Below are 15,604 nucleotides of genomic sequence, written 5' to 3' on the forward strand. Positions count from 1 at the left end.
AAGGTATGCTGGGTAGAAAGTGCAGAGGGAGTCTAGGAGCAAGCATTGGGAGAGCACTTTGTGCAGGGACAGTGCCCTCCTTTCCTGGTACAGAGGGGGGGGAGCCTGAGGGTTTCTGTTTACTAGAAAGTAGATCTCTTAAGGCAGTTTCTGTTCTCTAAGAACCACCTTTACTCTTCTCTGAACCTCCCTTAAGCATCCCCCAAAGGTCAACTACCTCTGGAAAAGGTACCTAGTTCTAGGTCAGTAGGACAGCCTGTATCACCTCAGCTCCCCACACCGCTGCCATATAAAATCTGCTTACTTTTCCATCATTTCTCCTTTTTGTCTATCTACCCACTGTTGGCTTTGGCACTTTGGTACCCAGTAAATCTTTCTTTCTACCCATAGAGTGGTCTAGTTCAGTGGTTTCTCTGTGTGGTCAATTAGACACCACACATCTGTCCTTCACACATAAGCACAGTAAGGCTTTTTACAACCCCTCTTTAAAAACGAGACACTAGTTTGCTCCCCTGGAGGCAGCATCACCTCCATGCATGTGTTCCTGAGTACATGCCCAAGGAAACTGAAGTCAACATAACATAGAGACACCCACACATTCCATGAGATTGCAATACTATTCATAACAGCCAAGATGTAGGACCAACCCAGAGGACTGTCAACAGATGAATGGGCAAAGAAACGGTAGTGTGTATGCATACAACGGTCTGTCATTCAGCCAGAAAGAGGACTGATAGGATGTCATTTACAAGACAGAAAGTGAACAAAACAAGCCAGACTCAAAGGACAAGTATGTTTTCTTGACTGTGATCCAGCTGACAGCCAAGACTAACCATCACACCTGAGCTACACAATAATGTACTGTAACAGAAAAGCAAAAAATGAGTTTAAAAATAAAAGGAGGACATGGCTACTTCTAAAGTAAGGAGAAGATTTTTATTGTAAATATAAGGGAAAACACAGGCAGAGAGAAGAGCCCAGGCTGAACATGGCCAGCAAACTAAACAGGACCATGAGAGGGGCTTGGGGGAGAGCAAGAGAGGAGGAACCACTACCAAGAGAAGTAGCCCAGACCTAACAAAAATAAAGAATAAAACAAACAAATAACAATAGCAACAAATGTGTTGCATTAACCAGAGCCAAGATTAGAGTGAAAGGAGCAAGCACCCACAGCTCAAAATTTAAGGTGTTGCTCACCCAGGGTCCTATAAATGGAGGGCTGGAACCTGAGAATCCAAGACTCCTTAAGTTTTTCCCCCTTACACACCTCACTTCAGTCTAATAACAACATAGCTGTCAGCACAGGAAGTTCTACTGGATTAGACATTTGGAGCCAAGAGAGACTCAGAATTGTACAAAATCTGTCTGAAGAGCTGAATGTCAGACCAGGAATGTGTGCAGGCTAGAGGTCAGTCTTTCTCATCCCTGGCGACCCATGAGACTCAGCCTGTGGACTTTAACACTGGTGATCCCTGGGCCATGCCAGAAGCCAGTGAATTCTGAGTGCCAAGGACAGGGTAGTGGAGGTTAGCAATTTTTTTTCAAGCTTCTAAATGGTTCTGATGAGCCATGGTGGGGGAGAGCTGAGAACTCTGCTCTCAACATGGAAAGAGACTACAAGCTGAAGCCTGTGAATACATCTGGGGAAGTCCTCTCCCACTCCAGCTATAGTTATGCCAAAGAAATAAAAAGAGAACTTAAGTGCTCTGTGGCAACAAGGTATTAAACTGATAAAGGAGAATTTGTGGTGTGAAAATACAGAGTGATTACCATGTGGAGGGAATTTTATGTCACAAGCGTGCACAGTTAAACCTGTTCATTACATTAAGTCATCTCTGTAGGACTTTATTGGATACTGTGAGCATCACAGAGGTGGTTTGTAATCCAGAACAAAGACTGGCCTTGGAGTTAATTTGTTAATATGCTTTCTGGCTTATTTAATGGCATCAGTAGCCAGGACCAAGGGCATCCTCAAAAGTACCTTGTTAATTCTAATAGCCAGTCTTCACTGGTTCCAAAAAGCACAGTAGGTTAAAACTACAGTGAGGCAGGCATGGGCAGAATCTGGTGTCCTCTGATGGATGGCTGCAGCATTACCATCCTTAGCTGCTCGACATCTATCAAACCATCTCCAGTTCAAAGGACAGCATCCCTCTCACCTGCTACCATCTCCTTGGTTGTGGCAGGGAGGGAACATGAAGACGCAAGGCAGCATTCTTTTGGTGGTTGGCTTTTCTCTTAGGATCTCAATCATGGTTCATTGTCTTCTGACACAGGACAGCTAATGGGGTAGGAAAGAAACCAAGACTTCTCCTAATTAGAGGAACAGTGGTGATCCAGAATAGCAGGTAGGAGAAAGAATCTTGACTTGAGTAGTGTTGGTTTTATGGACTTTAAGCAAGTAGGGCATTCTAGACTTATGTTCACATCAGTTCACTGGGCATGGAGGAAGACTGTGGGGTCCGTCATTAAAGCACTCACAGCAACTCTTCTGTAGTAAGGCATGCAGGTAGGGACACGGTAGGCAAGGATTTACCTAGAAGTTCATTTCTCAGCTTTCTCTTAATCTCTTTCCCCAGATACAAAACCAACAGGTATTAGTGTGTGTGTGTGTGTGTGTGTGTGTGTGTGTGTGTGTGTGTGTGTATCCAGAAAATTATGCCCTAATACAGTAGTTTCCCAGGACAAGAGCCTTGAATTAAAGAAGAATGAGAGTTTTATAGTGCCCATTCCTTGTGAAGTTGATTCCTGGCTTCCTCTCCCTTTGCCCATCACTCTAAATTTTAACGATTAAGATGCTGACTGCTATATAACCTTTCAGAGCTATAGAAAATAACCCAGGATATCTAATGACTGTCAGATAACACCGACATGGGCAATGCCTCTCCTCATTCAAGTCCTGTGCATCAACTAGTACAAAGCACGTAAATCCTAAGAGGTTGAAGTTACTGAAAATCCATATACTAGTCCTCCTTATGCATGTATTGGGAAAGAAAAAATGGGTGAGAGCCAGGAGAGAAGAGGGTTAGAGAGAATGCTACCAAATTCAAGTGCGACTGCTCCCTGCTTGAAAGGTAATACTCAGGAAGGTGGGAAGACAATTAGGGTTATTCAAGGGCTTCTGGGAAGGTGAGGGAGGGGCTAATTTTGGTATAAAAAATTTAAAAATCTATTTTGAGATCATTTTTCATTCTGCCTTATTTTCCTACCCCATATCAAAGGAAGTTAACTGGGTAAAGACTTTCCTGAAGTGTCCCTTTCCCTTTGTGCTGACTAGCCAGCAGTGTCGGACTGTGAGGTCAGGCTTCACCAATGGGATGAGAAGTGGTCACCGCATACGTACATACATCAGGAGTAAAAACAAACTGCCTTGTTCAAGCATGCTTGCTAGACTGTTTTAGGTCTTGGTGCACCTTTTTAATAAAAAAAAGAATTGCCTTGCTGAGACACTTTAGTACTGTTAGTTTCTTCTTCTGGTGATATCCAGATTTTTGTTTGTTTCTAACACCAAGGGAACCCAAATACAGAGAAGGCTTTTACAGGAAGGGAAACTAAACACAGTGAGACAGTGGGCAGGAAATCCTGTGATGCTGGGCCAGAACATTCTAAACTGGCCTTGACTTCTTGGGGCTGGTTCCTATACTTCTTTAGACAAATATAGCCTTTTTTAAAAAATATATTAAAAATTAATTGTTATTAGTTCTTTGAGAATGTGTGAACAATGTATTTTGATCATATTTACCCTCCACAACTGCCCTCATACCCACCCACTCAACTTTGTGTCCCTCTTTAAAAACAAACCAAACAAAACAAAACATCAAGTCTGATATGTGCTGTCCATATACTGTTGAATGCGTGACCATGTGCTGGAGCACAGTTGACCTGCCAGGGCCACTCTCTACCTCCCCCAGTCGCCATCAAAGGCCAATAGCTCCTCAGGCAAGGGTGGCTCTTCATGTCTACCCTTCCACCCACACCCTGTCCCCTGAATGTGGGGATCTGGTCCAGCTTTAGCTTACTCAAGTCTTTCCCATGCTTCACAGCTCCTTTTCCCTGATGTCATTCACCACTTCTGGCTCTTTTACATTTTCTGTTCCCTCTTCCACAATGATCCCGCAGGACCAAAAGGAGAGAGTATGGCGTAGATCCATTTATGGTTGAGCACCCCACAGGCTCTCATTCTCTGCACACTGACCAGTCATGTACCTCTGTTCTAATCACTGTCTACTGAAAAAGAGGCTTCTCTGGTAAGGACTGAGAGTTGCATTAACCTATGGGTAAACAATGAAAGTCTGTGTGAGTCAGTTTAGCACTGTGTTCATTTAGCAGAATAATAGATAGATTGGTAGTAGATAGATTGGTGGTAGATTCTCCTCTAGGGCCTTTCTGAAGTCTCTTTATCTGCCTAAAGATCAATCCTCTAAAAATGAAAATTTTTGTATACCCTTCCTTGAAAAATAAATCTTATAAGCAAAGAAAAATTAACTCAAAAGTATTAAATCTCAAACCCTAGGACAAATGACTCAGGTGCCTTATTTAACATATCAAGGAGGACCTGGCCACCAGGTTCTCCCAGCATCCCTCAGTCCCTACCTTAAATTTCTCCAGTGCAGGGGCTGGACTATCTTCCTCTGGCTGCCCATTCCTATATAATCCAATCACTTTGGTTACCTGGTCCTTTTTGACAGAACACAGTCAAAAAGAATGATCCATGGTGAGCAAGGCCTTGAGGAACTGTGAGAAAAGCTCCAGAATAAAACTGCAGAGGGCCTTTTACCTCAGGTGTATTTTATTTCCTGGATTATTTTTGGATGTGATTTTCTGCCTCCTGTGACAAACATTTACATTCAATTTATAAGATATGTTTGTTTTTGTTGGACGTCAGAACATAGCTACAGAACTCAATCTGGTCAGTGTACCTTGAATCTGGATATGACCTTCTGCCTTGCCTTCATGCATTCTCAGATGCAATCTATAGTATGTGGCAGGCAATTGTGTTTAAAGACAACCCAAACTCACTATACATTTTCTCTTCTTATCTCTTCCAAAACTTGTTCCCACCTCCAAGCCCTGAGCTACTGTTTCTTTCTATAGCTCCGATGCTATAAGAATGTCAGCCTTCTAGACATCCCTTGAGTCCTACACTGGGTGACAGTCCCGTGCATATGCAAACCATTTCTACCTGTTAGCTTATTGTCATTTATTTCCCACACCCAACTGTCAGAGAGTGGAGATTTTCTCTCTCTACTGGTTAGTTTTCTCATCATTAAGACAAAAATACTTAACAAAAGCAACCTAAGAAAGAAAGAATTTATTTTGGGTCACAGTATGAAAGGAGACAGTCCATTATGATGTCGAGCAGAGAATGAGACCCTTGTCACATTGCACCCATACCTAGGAAGCAGAGCTATCTATCTTTTTTCTTCTTATTCAGTGTGAGACCCACTCACGGGATGGTGCTGCCCTCCTCCAAGGTGGGGCTTCCGTCCTTAGTTAAACCTCTCTGGAAACATCCTCACAGACATACTCAGAGGTGTGTTACCATGGCGATTCTAAAATCAGTCACATTTTTAATGAGATGAAGCATTACATCTCTCCTCCATATGCCTTGCCTTAAGCATAAAGAAGGTTGTTAAGAGTTTGGATGGTTACCCCGCCCCACCTTAGCTCTTCTAAAATGTATACCCTCTAATTAAAAAACAGAAACCTAGTCACCTAAACTGAAAACCTTAAAGTCATGCCAGATGCTTTCCTCTCTGCACGATATGAGACCTCTGAGCTTTTGCCTCCCACACACCCCTTCCTTCATCCCATTGTTCCCATCGCCTGGCGCCATGTTACTTGTATTGCCTTCATCTGCCGCAGCACTCACAGTGGCTTACCTTATTTTATTCCTTGAAAGTACTTTTAACTGCATGGAGCATGAATACATTATCATTTTTAAGACATTAATAATATAGATAACCAAAAATTCAAGATTAAATGATGATAATCTCTGGGCAAGTTCCAGATATTTTCTATGAATATCTATTTTTTAAAACTTTACATTGTATATGTGCTTTTTATATATATGTGACATATATAATGCCATACAAGGTTTTGTCTCTTTCTGTTTTTAACCTGCCAATGTATCCTGGGCATTTCCCATGTGAGTGTGTACTGACCTTATTTGTTCTATTACATAGTACATCCTAGGGTGACAAGAAGCTTCTGTTAGAGTCTTGGTTCCTGTTTCCTGGTACTCCTGCCTTGTGTAATCCTCTCAGGGTGTGTCTGTGAGGGTGTTTCCGGAATAAATTAGCATTTGAATCAGTAGACTGAGTGAGGAAGAGCCACCCTCACCAATGTGGGCAGCATCCTCCTGAACCTTTGAAGGTTTGGATAGAACAAAAAGGCAGAGGAAGAGTGAATCTGTTTCTCTGTTCCTGAGCTGAGGTATGAAAGACTTTAAATTTTCAAGTAAAAGCAAGCCTTGGTAGTGCACACCCATAATAATAACATCAGGAGGCAGAGGTAGGGGGATTATATGTTTGAGGCCAGCCTGGGCTACATGGCAAAACTGTGCCTCCCAACCCCAAAATAAAAGAATACTCAAGAAAATATTAATGCTCAATATCTGCAAGATTCAGGATTTACTCCCCAGCACCAAAAAGAAAGAAGAGGAGGAGGTGGTGAAGGAGGAGGAGAAGGGGAAAAAAATTGAAGAGCTGGGAAATTGTTTAATCCATAAAATGCCTGCTGTGCAAGCATGAAGACCTGAATTTAAACCACCCATGTAATCCTAGTTCTGGGGAGTTAGAGACTGATGAGTCCCTGGAGCTCACTGGCCAGCCAATCAGTGAGCTCCAGGCTCAGTGAGAGGCCTTGACTGAAAACATAACATTAAGAACAACCGAGAAAAACATCCAACATCAGCATATGTTCTCCATGCAAATATACACACACCTCATGTGACTCATACACATGAGTGTACATACACACACACACTTCAACACATACACTTTTTTTTTTTAAAAAAAATAGAATCTTGAGACCTTAAGCAAAGTAGCACACCTTTAATTTCAGAACTCAGGAATCTGGGTCTGGAAGACAGAGTTCAGGGGTACTCTGGGCTATTGAAATTGTTGTGAAACACTATTTCAAAGACAGAGATGAAAATATTTTTAAAGTATAGGTTAACTACACTTATCTAACAATATAAAATTTTTTTATAAGAATGGACACAGGCACATAGTAAAATGAAGACCAAGCAAAAATGGGGAAAGACTGCCATTAGAAGCCAAGGAGAAAGGCATCAAAGGCCACCAACCTTGCCATACCTTTGTTAGAAGGAGCCCACCAGAGATGGCCACTAAGACACATTTTGTAGCCAAGTCTGTATTACAAACAGCTGGGACTCAGATATTCAGATCCTGAGAGTAGCAGAAAGTGTCCAAAGCACAGGGTTTCTGAAGGCAGAAACCATGTCCTATCACCTTGCTCTGCAGCTTCTAGGAGGGAGGAGAGCTGCTTTGCATAAGCAAGCAATTTGACAGAAGCTAAGATAAGCAGATAGTTAGAAGGATTTCAGAACAATTAAGCAGGTTAACAGAAGCTAAGGTAAATTAGCTAGAGTACCTTGACTTTGGGCTCCTAGACTACAGTTGGGTAATTTTCTATGGGATTCTCTAACAAATTCTAGTTAAACCTGAAATAGCCTCAGTAAGAATACATGATGGAGGAACACTCTCACTCTCTTGCTCTGTCACATTCCTGTTTCTGTAAGCATGAGTCAAACTATTGATTCATCCTGTTCTAGGAGAACATAGCTGGTCCTAGAGATCAGTAGCTTAGTTGACCATAAAGTTGAGGATGTAAGGCCCCACCATTAGCCTGATCAGAATAAGAATCAAAAGTGTGATGCCAGTGGTAAGGTAGTTAGGCATGGGGATAAACAGAAATAAATACCAATCAGTGATCCATCTATGTTCTCATTCTCTCTCTCTCTCTCTCTCTCTCTCTCTCTCTCTCTCTCTCTAGGTTTCTTTGACCATAGCAAGGTTTTTCCTAATTACCATTGACTGGTTGGCATGGAAACAGCAACTTTCTCCTAAGACCATGCAAATCCTCCCTATTTCATAAAAAGGAGGTCTAGCACTCTTCAGTTTAGCAAGATTACCTTTTCAAGGACGTTAACTTGGTTCTCCAGCTTAGAAATAGAATTCCCCATAGGGCATGATGGCTCACACCCTTAATCCCAGCACTCTGGAGGCAGAGGCTGTTGGATCTCTAATTTTGATGCCAGGCTGGTCTAATGAGCAAGTTCTAGGACAGCCAGAGTCACATGGAGAAAACCTATCTCAAAAAAAAAAAAAAAAAAAGAAGAAGAAGAAGAAGAAGAAGAAGAAGAAGAAGAAGAAGAAGAAGAAGAAGAAGAAGAAGAAGAAGAAGAAAGAGAAGAAAAGGAAGAAAGAAACAAAGGGAGGAAGGAAGGAAGGAAGGAAGGAAGGAAGGAAGGAAGGAAGGAAGGAAGGAAGGGAACAAATGAATGAATGAATTTTCCAAGTGGCCTAAGTCTAAGTCTATCTGAGAATTGAGTTCCCTAAAGTTTTGATTCCCTAACAAACAAGACTGAGGTTGCCTCTGGAGGTTGCATAGGACTATCTCTGCCCTGCTACTAGGATCAGGACCAAAATTGGGGCCTGTTTGACCTTCATTAACATTGAATTAAGGTCAGTGTCTTAGTTAGGGTATCCATTGCTACTCTAAAACCCCAAGCAAGTTAGAGAAGAAATGATTTACTTAGCTTATACTTCCGTATCACTGTTTATCATTGAAGGAAGTCAGGACAGAAACTAAAACAGGCAAGAACCTGGAGGCAGCAGCTGATGTATAGGCCATGGAGGAGTGCTGCTGACTGGCTTGCTCTTTGTGGCTTGCTCAGCCTGCTTTCTTATAGAACCCAGGACTATCAGCCCAGGGATGTGACCACTCACAATGGGCTAGGCCCTTCTCCATCAATTATTGATTAACAAAATATCCTACAGTTTTGCCTATAGCCCAATCTTATACAGGCATTTTCTTGAGGTTCCCTCCTCTCAGATAACCTTAACTTGTGCCAAGTTGACTGTCTTAGTTAAGATTTTAGTGCTATGAATAGATACTATGACCAAAGCAACTCATATGGATAGCATTTAGTTGGGCCTGGCTTATAGGTTCAGAGGTTCAGTTTATTATCATCAAGGTGGGAGCATGGCAGTGTCTAGACAAGCATGATGCAAGAGGAACTGAGAGTTCTACATCTTCATCTAAAGACTACTAGGAGGATACTGGCTCCCACATGGTTAGGAGGAGGGTCTTAAAGCCCACACCCACAGTGACACACTTCCTCCAATGAGGCCACACCTCCTAATAGTGCCACTCCTTGGTTCAAGCATATTCAAACTATCATATTGACATAAAACTATCCAGCACAGCCAATATGCACTCTCTCTTCTTCTCTACCATAGGCATATACCTGGGGGAAAACATTGACCAAAATACATAGAGTGGGAGCGTGGTTTTCCAGTGAATCAGGGGAGGTACATTTAGTCAAACAAACAAGCCAGGTAATTCGAGGATGAGATGCAGGTACCTTGTCCTTAGCAGAGCATGGATAAAATTGTAACCCCTGAACACCTTTCAATAGCCAGTCATTTATATAACCTGACTTACTGACCCCCATCCTTTTCTTAGACCATATTGTTCCACCCCTAGAAGGAACATAAAAGAACAGAGGTCCACCCAAAAGAAAGAGTTTCCTATCCCTGGTTTTTCTGAATTCCTATAGCCAGGTTTGAGGCTGATAAGAGATTGTATATCTTGAAGTAGTAAACTCTTGTCAGCCTTATCTTTTAGGGACCCAAGGTCCAAATGGCAGTCCTTCCATCCTTGTTCTCAGTATCTAGTGTGTTTGATAGCATCTAGAGTGATGAGGATGACAGGACTGGTGTCCTCTTCCTAAAAAACAAGTCTCCTGGTGGTCAGGTTCAGAGGTAGGATATGGAAAGATTCCCAGCCCAGACAATAGACTGGTGAGTTTCCTGTAAAACTTGCAAGGACTTGAGAAGATGATATCTCAGAATTTAGGGAGAATGAGAGGCAGTTTCCTAAACTTCATTCCAAAAGGAGCATGACCTTCTCGATAAAGAGTACATCAGATCCTGAGCAGGGCCCAATTCTTTGCTAGTTTTCAGGACCAGTTTAGTCAGAGTCTCCTTAAGAGTTTCATTTATCTTTTCTAGGTAAGATAATCCTAGAGCTCTGGGGCCTATATGCACAGTGTAATTTCTAATTAATATTTAATACCTTTGTCAGATTTTGAGACACTTTGCCCATGAAGGCCAGGCCATTGTCAGACCCCAAAGCTAGAAGCAGTGCAAACCTACCAATTATTTCCTAAAGAAGATTCTTAGTAACTATTGGAGCAGTCTCTGGGTAGAATAGGCCTCCCTTCATCCTGATGAGATATCCATAAACAAATATTTAGAACCCAAAACAGTAGGCCTGGTTTCAGTAAATTCCAACTCCAAGTGTTCCCCAGGCCCATTTCCCTCAAGCTTGAATCCCTTGTGGGATCTTCCTTCCCCCTTTGGAGTGTATCTAAGCACAGGTGTCTTTAATCAGGCTTTCCAAATTTGGAACATACTACAGGAGTAGAGCAGTTTTCCTGTCCCTAGGTGGGTTGCTTGGTGGGGATCCATAACCAGTTGCCTTCCCAGCCTCACTAGAAGGATGGGTCTGTTCTCTGGCAGCATCCACCATCCTTGTGTGTCCTATTTGGCCAGTTCTTGTTTCACCCAGTCAAATTCACCCCAGAGTGTATTACTGCATTCCAGACTGTCCAGTAAACTGGACTCCAAATGACCTAGGTCTGAGTCTATTATTTGTGAACATCTCTGGCAGGGCTACCAAAATTTGGGGTGGGGGAGGGGGGCATTGGTTCTAAGGCTAATTCCCAAGTGACAAAATCAGCCACTCTGCTACCTCTGGCTTCTAGAGAGTCTCCTTTTTGATGTTCTTTGCAATGAACAGTGGCCACCATCTTGGGTAATAAGATAGCTTCCAATAGGGCTAAGATTACTTCTCTTTTTTTGATTTCTATTTTTGAGGTTAGCAATCCTCTTTTCCTGTAATAGAGGCCCATGGACATTGGCTACGGTGAAAACATATCTGCTATCAGTGTATATAGGATAGCTTTATTTTTTTTTTCTCCCAGCAGAGTGCTTTAGTCAAATCTAAGCACTCAGCTCATTGAACTAAGGTTTCTCTGCTTAAAGATTGTGCACAGATCGTCTTATCTTGGGTCATCACCACTGCCCCTGCATACCTGACCCCGTCTTGAATGAAACTGCCCTAATTTGTGAACAATACCTTTTCTGGTACCACCTACAGTACATCAGTCAGATCAGGCCTGATAAACTGGACCTCGACAGAGTCATGCCGGGGACCTGCAGGACCATTGTCTGGCCAGACAGTTGGCAGTGTTGAGGGCTAATGTCATGTGGAAGCAAATGTGGGGTCAATCCAGAAACAAGGCTTGATATTGAGTCACCTAGGCATTACATATCCATCTCTCCAGTGTTCCGCTAAAGAGAGTCTCAAACAGATGTGGGGCTATCAAGAACAGTTCTTGACCTGTTAATTTGTCAGCTTCTTGTACTAGCAGGACAGTGGCAGCTATGACTCTTATACATGCTAGCCATACTGATGCCACTGGGTCAAGTCTCTTGGACAGATATGCCACTGGTCTTTCCATGGTCCCAGGGTTTACGTGATGACCCCCTAGGGAATGCCTCTGGCTTCATCTACATACAAATAGAATGGCTTAGTAAGGTCTGGAAGGGGGAAGGACAGAACAGACACCAGGGCTTTTTCCAAGGCTCAGTCTCAGTTCATTCCAAAAGTGGCATGCCACTCCACCCAAGTAGTGGAATAGCAGGGCTTGGCTATGTAAGAAAACCCCGTTATCCATAGCCAACAGTACACAACTACCTGCAAGTTGGTATGGGAGCAGGGATTTTCAGGATGGCTGAAATATGGTCATGGGAAAGTGTTTGCTTTCTTTCCTTTAGGTTGTAACCTAGGTATGTGGTCTGAGGGACACACAGCTGAGCCTTCTTGGCTGAGAGCAAGAGGTCACTAAAACCACCTTCTATTATCTATCCATATACTTCCTCAGTGGTCAGAGCTATGATGAGGCCATTTTTACACTGAAACTGGGTGCTTTGTGGATATTTTTGTCTAAATTCCAACAGATCTGTACTCAGGGCCCCATCAAATGATGCTGACAAGTCCCTGAACCCCTTCTCCTGTTTTTTTCTCCCAATTCTACTTTTGTTTGTTCCCCCAAGTACAATGATCTCCACATGAGGGTTTCTTTCTTGGGTGTTATAAACTTTCTGAGCAATTTCCCAAAGTTGAAACCCATTTATACCTTCAAACCACTCTAATTTCTAGAACTTTCTTCTTATGCCTGAGGCTGACTGCATGACAAAGGCAATATTAATGTGTCACTGTTTTGGGGGGGTACATCTGTGACTATAAGAGTAAATACCTGTTATGTCTTATGACTTTCAAGAAACTCAGCCAGCAATTCCTCAGGACCTTAAGTGACATCAGTTACCTTAAGTTAGCCAGTAGGTCTCCTGGTTGCTACTTTTAATCCTCCCAGTTATGGTCATTGAGGAGGGGGCTGTTCAACAACCTCTTGCCTTAGAACAGTTTCCAACAGGCTGATAAGAACCTGTGGTTTCTCCAGAAATGGAGGGGTTTTGTTCTTCTAATTATACAAGTCACTGGTAGAGAGAAGGGCACATAAACCATGAAGGGGAAGGACTAGAACTTCCACTTTTCCTCCAGGGAGACTGGGAAATTATTTCCCCCTTTCCCTTGGAGCAGTTCAGAAAACTATTTCCTTCCCTATGCAGTAGGGCTGAGAAAACACACAGAAGTTTCAGGTTTCCCCGAGTGGCCTGGTTGAGCCAAAAGAATCCAGGCCCCCAAGAAGAGGGCACAGGTCTTAGCTGGAACAGGGGGTGATCTTGTACCAAAGAAAGCAGTTTGTTATTACAGGGAAACTGGTGGCTGCAGCCTAGGCTCGGGAACCACTGGCATCACCATAACAACAACAGCAGTAGCCACCCACTGCAGTATAGCCACAGTCACCACCAAAGGGAGGCACCACAACAGCAACTGGGCAGCCCAGTGTGGTCTGTGAGCCTATAAAAATCATCCACTACCTCAGCGGCAGCTAGGCCTATGGTATCAGGACAGTTCTCTCCCCTTTCCACTTTAGATCTGTTTCTCCAACAGAACTGACATAAATACACAGAGAGACACACAGGAGAACACAGTCATATAGAGACACATATAGTAAAGACAGAGGTGGGCACCACACATTCATACACCTACACAGACCAGGGGAGTCTGATGACATCTCACAAGGATACTGGACACAGGATTTAGGATCATATCTAACCTCCTCTCTTGTGTTCTAACCAGATGGTGCCTCTCACAGACCAAACACCTCCAGGGATGTCCAAAGCAAATGACTTTCAATTTCTCTTTCCCTTTTCTTTTGTGTTATAGCATCAGGATACCCCAAGAGCCCTTGGCAGTGATTAGTCAGGGAGGATTTTCTTGGAGCCCTGAAACATCTTGGGATGTGCATTCCCCCAACTCCCGCAAGAGTCCTCTCTGGCTAATAACTGTCCCCTCTCCTAGGGGTCCAAAGGCCCCTAAGTGTTTATGTTCAGTCTCTGGGATAATCTCAATGGGGCCTCTAAAATGTTACAAGAATGACCACTCAGGCACAGTTTATAACCAACTGAAAGGCTGTATTCCAGATGCCTGGGAATATACTCAGGTACTTGGGTCCTAAATGTATCACCAAGTGTCCAGAGCACAAGATATTTGAAAGCAGGAACCAAGTCCTAGCATCTCAGTCCACAGCTGCAAGGGAGACTTTAAGTTATGCAAGCAATTTAACAGAAGCTGAGATAAGCAGTTAGCTACAGGGGTTTCTGCACAAGCAAGCAGTTTAACAGAAACTAAGATAAGTTAGCTAGGATATCTTGATTTGGGGTTCCTAGAATAGACTTGGGTAATTTCCCACAGAATTATCCATTATGAAGATCAAATTCTAGTTAAACCTAAAACGGCTTCATCAAGAATACAAGATGGAGGAATCTCTGCACTGTCTAACTTTGTAATACCTTGATCTCTATCTTCCAGAGTCTGAAACTGTGAGATAATAAATTTGGAGGCTTGGTTTGGTTTTGGTTTTGTTATAAAGATGGTGCTATAAACCATATCAATGGGATCTAGCTTGTAGAAGATTGCCTAGAATATGTAAAATACAGCAGCACCACTACTCCCCAAAAAGAGAAAAGAAGGTTGCTGAGGGGATGGCCAGCAGATAGTGTTGAGGACCTGAGCTGGGATCCTTAGCACCCACACAAAAGCCAGACATGGTGACACATGCCTGTAATGGGAGATGAAGGTAGAAACAGGAGGATCCCAGGGGCTCACTGGCCAGCTGGTTTAGCCAGTTGACAAGGGAGTCAACATATGTGAGGCTCTATCTTAAAGCATGGGGTAGAAAGTGATTAACTTCTGTCCTCCACATGTATACCCAGAGATGTGTGCACCCACAGAGGGACACACACAAAATGGTAAATGAGTCTTTGCTTGTTATAGAAGGTGAGGGGCCCTTTGTAAGGGGTACACACTTCTGACATGTTAGTGAACACCTGTAACTTCAGCACTTGGGAAGTGGAGGCAGAGCAACCTGAAGTGCAAGGTCATCCTCAGCTACATACAGATTCCAGGCCAGCCAGGCCACATGATATGCTAGCTCTAGTGAAGAAAGAAACATTTACAAATCATGTGAGTAAAGATAAGCACTAACATACAAATAAATTTTATTAACCAATAAGAAAAAGGAAATTGGACAGAAAGAAGCAGGCAATTTTTGTAAAGAATTTTATGAATTGTCAATAAATAAATACGAAATAAGGTGCTCAGTGTATGTAAATCATCCTTTTTCACCAATGACTTTTGCCAAATTTACAAGAGTGAAAATGTTCAGCTCTGACAAAGGGTGTTGAGAACTAGGGATGGCAACATGTGCTAGAAAAGAAATCTGAAGATATCTGAGAAAATTCAAAGTATAAACACCATGGCAGAGAGGAGTTTGAGAAAAGCCTTTCTCATGTAGCCCTGGTTGGCCTTGAACTCACAATCCTGTTACCTCGAGCTCTCAAGTGCTGGGATTACTGCTCTGTGCCCACATGACTGACTACAGTACTAATAATCCAGAAATCCTACCTTCATGCATATGTTACAGTAGCAAAAACCCCATTATATCCAAAATCACCCCTAAAACATCATATTGCAGTATTTTGGTCATTGCTAAACACAGAAAACCTGAATATCCATCCAGAGAGAATGAGTAAATACACAAATTCAATCTGATTCATCTCAAGAGATAACATCAAGGGAAAAGATCAAACTGAGAAGTCATATGTATATGGTGCTATTTTTGCAGTTTGAGCCAGATCAATAAAGTAAACCAACTAAACTA

The sequence above is a fragment of the Arvicanthis niloticus genome, chromosome 1 (assembly GCF_011762505.2).
Source record: "Arvicanthis niloticus isolate mArvNil1 chromosome 1, mArvNil1.pat.X, whole genome shotgun sequence".
NCBI lineage: Eukaryota > Metazoa > Chordata > Mammalia > Rodentia > Muridae > Arvicanthis > Arvicanthis niloticus.